At 43.1% G+C, this 8,312-nt stretch overlaps 1 pseudogene; it reads right to left on the reverse strand.

Annotated features, from left to right (window-relative positions):
- LOC126945760 (protein S100-A11-like) lies at window positions 1–301 on the reverse strand (annotated as a pseudogene).
- Window positions 302–8,312: the final 8,011 nt, after the last annotated feature.

An 8,312-nucleotide genomic window follows, 5' to 3' on the forward strand; every position in this document is an offset into this window, starting at 1 on the left:
TCAGATCCACTTCTTGGAATGGGCAGCCTTGAGAAAAGAGTCACGGTAAGCCACAGTCATGCCATCCATCAGATGCAGAAATTCTTGGAAATCTAGCTGCCCATCACTAGCGAGGTCCAGTTTCTTCATCATGTGGTCAAGGAGACTGGGGCCCTCTGGTTTTTCGTGAAGGCATCCAGTTCTCTATTCATGAAGTTTGGGAACTCCATCTTGGAGTGCATGCTATTATAACCATCCTTTCCAGTCTATTTCTGGAAAACAGCAATCAGGGACTCTCTGTAGGGCTGGAGATTTTTGCCATGTTGGAGTTGAATGAGTCACCAAGAGCAGGTTTTTACTGGACCTGTGTAAATAACCATATTGCCATAAGAATATTTACAAATAGTTTTCGAATTCTGGAAGAATGGAGCAGAAAGAAAAAGCAAACGTTTCCATCTTAGTTTACAAAAGTATACTTTACCAAATTGTTATAAACTATAGATAGTTTAACAGAGAAAATTTTCTCTTTGTTTCATTTTTTTGAGAAAGTGTTGTGCCCTGTTGCACAGGCTAGAGTGCAGTGGTGCAAACACGGCTCCCTGCAACCTCTGCCTCCTGGCTCAAGTGATCCTCCCACCTCGGCCTCCCAAGTAGCTGGGACCACAGGCGCTCACCACCATGCCCAGCTAATTGTTTTTTTTTTTTTTTTTCTTTTTTTTGAGACAGGCTTTTGCCATGTTGCCCAGACTGGTCTTGAACTCCTGGGCTCATGCAATCCTCCTGCCTTAGCTTCCAAAGTGAGTCACCACATCCCACCAGAAAATTTTATTAAATGTGGAAAACCAAACATTTAAGTAAAAAACAAAGCTTTCTTTCCCCTTAATTTCTTTTAGAAACCAGGTCTCCTATGTTGCCCAGGTTTGTCTTGAAGTCCTGCGCTCAATGGATCCTCCTGTCTCAGCCCGAGAATGCTGGGATTACAGGTGTGAACCACTGTGCCAAGCCCAAGAATAAATAAAGTTTTAAATAGAGGTCATAAAAACATTATCAGTTATTTAGCCTCACGTAATTTTGTTCTGCTTGATCTTGATGATCAGTTGCATGAAACCATCAGTTTTCATTAGAGTTTTGAAAAATAATTTATTTAGTTCATTGATCTGAAAGTTATTACAAATCTATATTCAATAGTACTTGTTAAAATCTTTTTTTATGAATCTGATTCTGGATGCCTTTAGAGAAGAATCAGCACTGTAGATGATAAAGCTTAGAATAGTAATGATTAAGATCTGATGAAAGGTCCACAACTGAGAAAAAAATCAGTTATTTCTATTATATAGAACATTTTAAGATAACAACCAGAATCATGACTGATAGCGTCACACCAGGGCCATCAGAACTCTATAAAATTTATATGATCTTCAGAACATTAATATCAATAACATATCTATATAAATGTAGATAGCAATTAGTGTTTTTTTTATTTGACATTGCTTTTCATATAATCTAACATATCAAATAAGCCTAATGAGAGACACATTCTTTGAGGCTCTCCAGGGGCCTCACTGGTAAAACTCAAAGTCAATTTCAGGTTAAAAAGATTTAAATTAGAATATGATTAGTCTGTTCAACAGCAATAGATAAATTAAAAAAGAATTGGATTTTGGGGAAGTTTGTCAAAGATGTTAAAAGCCTCAAAACACTTGTTCAAAACAGGATCACGGGTCACTGTGGAAATAAGTCACTCATTTAACCAGAATGATAGTCAACAGACTTCACATGCAATACAGAAAGTTAACATGGACTTAAACACTTAACCCTTTCAAAGCTCAGTTTTCCTAAGCAAAAAGAAACCTAATTAGTAGGCTAGGCGCGTTGGCTCATGCCTGGAATCCCAGCACTTTGGGAGGCCGAGGCAGACGGATCACCAGGCCAGAAGTTCAAGACCAAGCTGAGCAACATGGCAAAACCCCTTCTCTACTAAAAGGACAAAACATTAGCTGGGCGTGGTGTCCCGCGCCTGTGGTCCTAGCTATTGGAGGCACAAGAATTGCTTGAACCCGGGAGACAGAGGTTGCAGTGAGCTGAGATCCTGCCCATTGCACTCTAACGGAGGCAAAACTCCAACAAAAACAAAACAAAACCCTAGGATCAACAGAAAGGAATGCCTGGGATAAGATAAAGGATTGTGTTGACCCAAGTTCATATTTGCAGAGAAAGCCTTCTGGTACTAGGCTTCAGAGAGAATAGGTTGTAACATGTTTCTTACTAGACTGAAAGTCTGTGTTGATGTTGATGACAGAGGTATAATGAGGCAAGTCCGACCCCCACTTCCTGTCATGGCCTGAAACAGTCTCTCAGGTTAAATTTTAAAAGAGCCGTGGCTGACGAAGAAGTCAATTCAGATGGTTGGGGGGTGGCGGGGGTTAGGATTTTATTTTTGATTTACAAGTCCTATGAAAGTGCATAAATTTTAAGGAACAAGTGTCGGGCCTGATGTATGGACCCCAAAAAGAGTTCTCCAAACTGTCCAATGCCATAACCAGAGACATTTGAACGACAAATCAGGATGAGAAGTTGATGTTTCCACACTGTAGACAGCTTTTCCCAAGACGTCAGAATAAGTCTTCACATCATAATGAGACTCTTACCCCCTAAATGTCTATACGTTTCACTTGACAGAACCTGATCCCCAAATGCTTGGATTCCCCTAGTGGTCCATTTAATAGAGTTGGCACTCTGCTTTAATTCAACTCAGTCCTAAAATGCTACTCAAAGACTACAAGAGGTCTCATTCAATTCCCCCATAGGTTTTTGATTTGTTTAGCTGGTGGCCCTTAGGCTTGAGATCTTGGTTCAAAACCATTGTACAAACTAAATTTATTATACTATTGCTAATTATAGCTGGGTGCGGTGGCTCACGCCTGTAATCCCAGCACTTTGGGATGCCAAGGAGGGCAGATCACTTGTGGTCATGAGTTCTAGACCAGCCTGGCCAACATGGTGAAACCCCGTCTCTACCGAAAATACAAAAATTAGCTCGGCGTGGTGGTGAGCACCTGTAATCCCAGGTACTCAGGAGGCTGAGGCAGGAGAATTGCTTGAATCAGAGACATGTAGGTTGCAGTGAGTCGGGATCAGGCCACTGTACTTCATCCTGGGCAATAGAGCAAGAATCCATTGCAATAAAATAAAATAAAATAAAATAAAATAAAACAAAACAAAATAAAATAATAAAACAATTGCTAATTATTTTTGGATTATGATCTCTGAGCTCTGTTCTTGTTGCCTGTCTAATATTTGTTAAGCCAGTTCTCCCAACAGGATAATGTTGGCCTAGTGCTTCAAGATGATTGCTAATACAGATGGTACTAACACAATGAAACTTGATGCTGAACTCCAGACAAAGCTGCCTGAATTTTTTTTTTTTTCCTTCTGGCCTTTTTGTGGCTCAAATGTGGCCCATGTCCCTGATATCGACTCCCTTACCTTTCCCTTGACGTAGGACAAAGACAACCGGCCCAGGTCCATCCTGGCATGGAGTGACAATGAAGCCTCACTTTAAGATGGCTGATCAGTGAGGTTTTCAAAGAAAGATGTTGATCGAAAGAGGGAATGTGAAGGCTGATTGTGAGGATGAACCAGCTTCTCCAGGGCCAATGAGCCTCATTTCAAAACAATATGTAACATTTTTCTTTCTAATAAAACTTCCAACATCTCTTTGTTCGTTGTACATGCTGAAGACCACCCTAGTCCGTGTGTATGTCCTGAATTGCAATTTTGTGATTCCCTAATAGAGCATTTGATTTAGGGATTTGTCTCTATAATTTATTTTGACTTTGACACAAATAACCAGTATGATGTGTTGAATGGTCACCCGGCCCCCTGACAAGGTAAGTATTATACTGAATTTAAAAACTCATTCTAGACCAGGCACGGTGGCTCATGTTTGTAATCCTAACACTTTGGGAGGCCGAGGTGGGTGGATCACCTGGGGTGAGGAGTTCAAGTCCAGCCTAGCTAACATGGTGAAACCCCATCTCCACAAAAAATACAAAATTAGCTGGGCCTGGTGGTGCAAGCCTGTAATCCCAGTTACTTGGGAGGCTGAGGCAGGAGAAATTGCTTGAACTCAGGAGACAGAGGTTGCAGTGAGCCGAGATCACACCATTGCACTCCAGCCTGGGCAACAAGAATGAAACTCTGTCTCGGAAAAAAAAAATTACTCTATTATAATCTTGATAATTGCTTTGCTGTGCATCTTACTATGGACTTGTTGGATATCTAGGTGGCTATAAAGTACCCAGAGAAAGATATAAACAGCAGTGGAGATAATTAGAAAATTAAAATGTTACTGTAAAAGAATAACAAAAGGGGGAAATTGTAAGGGTAACTAAACACAAAATTGATTTTTTTCCCGTCGTCAAAAGGGTAAGAAGAGACCTTTCCCCTTTTCACTTTCCTTAGAGCATTTCCTTGAGAAAATTTCTATTTGTAAGCCTCTGTTCACCCTATAACCCAGGAATGTCTTGAACTTGAACTCCAGGCCTCAAGTGATCCTCCAGCCTCAGCCTCCTCACCCGGCCCCCAGGAAGGTCTTTCTTGAGGGCCTTGGAGCCATCTCTTTGAAATGTGAACATTGAGGAAGATGATGTCATTGTCTCCCTGTCACTAGGGGAGTTTAGCCTAAGTGACTTGCTCCAAGCTGTAAGCACCTGCTTGTCACAGAGATATGAGTTTTATTTTTCTTTCAGATAAGGGCAGTTAACTAGCACAGATTCGTACTCCAATTACTTGGTGAACTTAGGACTTGCCTGGGAGTATTTAGTTTTCATCCTTGGCTGCTACTGTATAATCAGGCCAGTGAGCCACATACCTGAAATTTCTGGTTTCTGCTGCAACTTTTCTTTGTTTGTTTGTTTTTGAGAGGGAGTCTCCCTCTGCTGCCCAGGCTGGAGTGCAGTGGTGCGATCTCAGCTCATTGCAACCTCTGCCGCCCAGGGTCCAGCGATTCTCCTTCCTCAGTCTCCTGAGTAGCTAGAATTACATGCATGGGGCACCATGCTAGGCTAAATTAGGATTTTTAGTAGAGATGGGGTTTTACCATGCTCACCAGGCTAATCTTGAACTCCTGACCTCATGATCCACCTTCCTTGGCCTCCCAAAGTGCTAGGATTACAGGCTTGACCCACCACACCTGGCCTCTATGACCACTTTTGGATTGTAGGAAACACTACACTCCAAACTGTGTGATCTGGCTTCCAGATCTGGCTTCCAAGACAGCTACCAAAGGGGAAGGTGATGCAGTCTAGAAGTGTGGGGGAGTTCGTGCCTGTGGGGTAAATTTTGACCAATTGGAAAAAGAACCAGGAGTGAGAGCCAGGTACCTAAATTCCCTCTCCTCTCCTCTCCCCATGCACTGGTCCAAGCATAATTTCTCAGTATAGTCTGTCTAGAGGTGTCTTGTATGGCCCAAAGCCTGTTTCTTTGGGAACCTGAGCTAAAGTAATGGGAATCCACACACTCGAAGACAGTGTTAAGTGTTGCGAAGGACCCAGATACAGGCAGAGGAAAATTACCCCAATAAGGAAAAGGACAATTTGAGGATCTGGAACAGAGGGAAGGACTAGAAAAAAAACAGTCGTAGAATAGCTTATGGGTAATATTTTTGGAGAAAAAGGCAGTTCTGGTGATTTTTGCAGTGAACTGCCCAGCTCGATAAAATATATACTTCCTTTCTTTCCATCAGTCTCCCCTATGAAATCTTCCATAAATTATCCTTTTATCACTATCTATTGCCTGTGAAGTGAATTTTCCTTTTTTCTTTTTCTTTTTTATTTAGAGGTAGAGCTGTCACCCGGGCTGGAGTGCAGCAGCGCAATCTCGACTCACTGCAGTCTCTGCCTCCCAAGTTCAAGTAATCCTGCCACCTCTGCTGCCCTAGTAGATGGGACTACAGGCCCGCGCCACCAATGCCTGTCTAATTAATTTTATTTTATTCATTTATTTTTTTTTATTTTGTATTTTTAGTAGAGATGGGGTTTCACCATCTGGGCCAGGCTGGTCTTGAACTCCTGATCTCAGGTGGTCCATGCACCATGGCCTACCAAAGTGCTGGAATTAGAGCTGTGAGCCACCACACCCAGCCTGTCAGTTTTCCTTTGGAGAATAAAACAGATTAAGTCTTGTGCCAAAATGCAGGGACGCCGCATTCAGAGAGGTAACAATATATTATATACAATAATAGATAGGTTTTGTACATACCAATAATAACCATTTAGAAAACCAAATTGAAAAAAATTACACTTATATAGTGACAAAAATACATAAAATATCTAAAACCAGATGATTGGAGCAAGACGGCAGGTAGATCCCGTGCCCCACTCAACATTCCATTGCACTGGGAAGAAAACGTTTTCAAGGGTCAATTCTTAACAGTAGAGGAAAATAGGAAAACGTGTCAGTGGTCCACCAGAAATATTGAGGCATTCTTGGGAGATAGAGTAGATGGGATCAGACTGATAGAGAAACCCAAGGAGAACAGACCACAGCTCAAATCACTGTAGGCAAGAGATGCTGTTTGTTTTTTGAGACAGAAACTTACTCTGTCACCCAGGGTGGAGTTCAGTCGTGTGATCTCGGCTCATTGCACCCTCTGTCTCCTGGGTTCAAGGGATTCTCCTGCCTCAGACCCTGCAGTAACTGGGATTCACAGGTGCCCACCACCAAGGTTGGCTAATTTTTGTATTTTTAGTAGAGATAGGGTTTCGCCATGTAGGCCAGGCTGATCTCGAACTCCTGACCACAAGTGATCTGCTTGCCTTGGCCTCGCAAAGTGCTGGGATTACAGTGTCAGTCACTGTGCCCAGCCAGGAGATGCTCTTTGTAACAAAGCCTATGAAAAACTCTAAACCCAGAATCAAAATTACACGGTGCAGGAATGGACCTTAGGATAATCATCAGGTAGGTGAATTTAAAAGTTCATTTAAAACAACTGAATCACTAGATTCCCCTCCAACACCACACTCAGATTGGCTGGCAGTAGACACTTTTGCCTCTAAGATGAAACTCTGCTAATTGTTCATTAAAGAAAGTGAAGACCTGGCCAGGTGGCTCACATTTGTCATCCCAGCACTTTGGGAGGCTGAGGCAGGAGGATTGCCTGAGGCCAGGAGATCCAGACCAGCCTGGGAAATATAGTGGATCCCATCTCTACAAAAAAAAAAATACAAAAATTAGCTGGGTGTGGTGGCGTTTCTCTGTAGTTCCAGCTAGTTGGGAAGCTAAAGTGGGAGAATCCCTTGAGCCTGGGAGATCGAGGCTGCAGTGAGCTGTACTTGCATCACTGTACTCCAGCCTGGGTGACAGAGTGTGATCTTGTCTTAAAAAAACACAAAAAAGTAAGGTTATCAGGACTTGGTGTATCTTCAGCACTTCACAGTAACAATGAAGGAGAGAAACACATTTGTGGAGAGGGGACTATGTTCACTCATTATCTACACATGATAGACTGATAGTCAGGAGCTTTATATACCCAACGAGCCTAAGGAAAAATGTTCCCTGTCATGACTCAGAATCTTCCAGCCACCCTTCCTTGCACCTGTCTGGAGGGCTGGGGGACACAACTTATGGATCTCATCATCTCAAGGAGAAAGAAATATCAAATCCTTCAGTATCTCTTTTGGGGTACACTCTCCTCTGTCTCCATGGAGGATAAGGCACTCAATATCTAGTAGCCGAATGTTGCATTTGTGTAATACAGAACTATCTGGGATAAAATAGAATTTGTTTCCTCTGAGACACAGGTAGAGGTATGTCCACACTGACCTGGGTGGCAGCCACCTCCTCCTGCAGTGCCAGGCAGGGCATGCTCACAGATCTGGGGAACCTCTGCTGCTCCTGGAGCCCAACCTCCTTCCTGGCACCCTGTCCCTCTGGTGGTTGTGACAGCTCACACTTTGCCTTGGGTCTCCCCTGCTTCTTTGCCTGCCCTTCTTCTGCCCACACTGCATATCTGTCTCCCACTGTCCCAACTATGACCATGATTACCTCCCTCTCCCTGCATTCTGTCTCTCCTAGGGCTCCTTGTCTGGGGTAAATGAACCCACAGCCTTTACATGGTGATTGGAAACAGAACCCAGGGCCTGTTCAATTCTCCCTCCCTCCACCACACACACCTGTCCTCCTTAATGTTTCTGACGTTGGTGAGCTCCAAACTCAGCTCCTCCTGCACCTGCCAGCTGTAGGACCTGTGATAAGACACCTACCTTCTGCCTGGGACTCTGTCTCTCATCTATCATATAGGCATAATGATGATAGTGTCCTCCTTCCAAGGC

Source organism: Macaca thibetana, chromosome X (genome assembly GCF_024542745.1).
Source record: "Macaca thibetana thibetana isolate TM-01 chromosome X, ASM2454274v1, whole genome shotgun sequence".
Taxonomy (NCBI): Eukaryota; Metazoa; Chordata; class Mammalia; order Primates; family Cercopithecidae; genus Macaca; species Macaca thibetana.